The following is a 1,176-nucleotide window of genomic DNA, read 5'->3' on the forward strand; positions in this document are numbered from 1 at the left end:
TTTCCCAGCATCAGGGTCTTTTCAAATGAGTCAGCTCTTTCACATCAGATGGCCAAAGTATTGGAGCTTCAGCCTCAACATCAGTCCTTCCAATGAATATTCAGGACTGATCTCCTTTAGGATGGACTGGTTGGATCTCCTTGCAGTCCAAGGGACTCTTAAGAGTCTCCTCCAACACCACAGTTCAAAAGCATCAATTCTTCAGCGCTCAGCTTTCTTTATAGTTCAGCTCTCACATCCATACATGACGACTGGAAAAACCATAGCTTTGACTAGACAGACCTTTGTTGGCAAAGTAATGTCTCTGCTTTTTTAATATGCTGTCTAGGTTGGTCATAACTTTCCTTCCAAGGAGTAAGTGTCTTTTAATTTCATGGCTGCAGTCACCATCTGCAGTGATTTTGGAGCCCCCCAAAATAAAGTCAGCCACTGTTTCCCCATCTATTTCCCATGAAGTGATGGGACCTGATGTCATGATCTTAGTTTTCTGAATGTTGAGCTTTAAGCCAACTGTTTCACCCTCCTCTTTCACTTTCTTCAAAAGGCTCTGTAGTTCCTCTTCACTTTCTGCCATAAGGGTGGTGTCATCTGCATATCTGAGGTTATTGATATTTCTCCTGGCAATCTTGATTTTAGCTTATGTTTCATCCAGCCCAGTGTTTCTCATGATGTACTCTGCATATAAGTTAAATAAGCAGGGTGACAAATATACAGCCTTGACATACTCCTTTTCCTATTTGGAACCAGTCTGTTGTTCCATGTCCAGTTCTTTTTTTTTTTTTTTTAATAGATATTTAATTGGATTAAAACAAATTTGTAAGTGTGCTTTCAAGCACTAGTATTTTCAGTCTAAGATACACTTTCTTTTTTTATGATATTATACATGTTTTAATGCCATTCTCCCAAATCATCCCCAGCCTCCCTCTCCCACAGAGTCCAAAAGACTGTTCTGTACATCTGTGTCTCTTTTGCTGTCTCGCATACAGGGTTGTCGTTACCATCTTTCTAAATTCCATATATATGCATTAGTGTACTGTATTGGTGTTTTTCTTTCTGGCTTACTTCACTCAAAAATATGGAATGCTTCACAAATTTGCGTGTCATCCTTGCACAGGGTCCATGCTAATCTTCTCTGTATCGTTCCAATTTTAGTATATATGCTGCCGAAGCGAGCAC

The 1,176-nt window shown here is 39.7% G+C and overlaps 1 non-coding gene across 1 annotated transcript; it reads right to left on the reverse strand.

The window, feature by feature from the left end:
• Positions 1 to 1,069: 1,069 nt before the first annotated feature.
• On the reverse strand, positions 1,070 to 1,176 carry LOC147375069 (U6 spliceosomal RNA). Its single transcript, XR_015161766.1, has one exon. It is a non-coding gene; the product is annotated as a U6 spliceosomal RNA (small nuclear RNA).

This window comes from Bos grunniens, chromosome 3 (assembly GCF_055505025.1).
Source record: "Bos grunniens cultivar Pamir isolate PY7600 chromosome 3, Bosgru_T2T1.0, whole genome shotgun sequence".
Taxonomy (NCBI): Eukaryota; Metazoa; Chordata; class Mammalia; order Artiodactyla; family Bovidae; genus Bos; species Bos grunniens.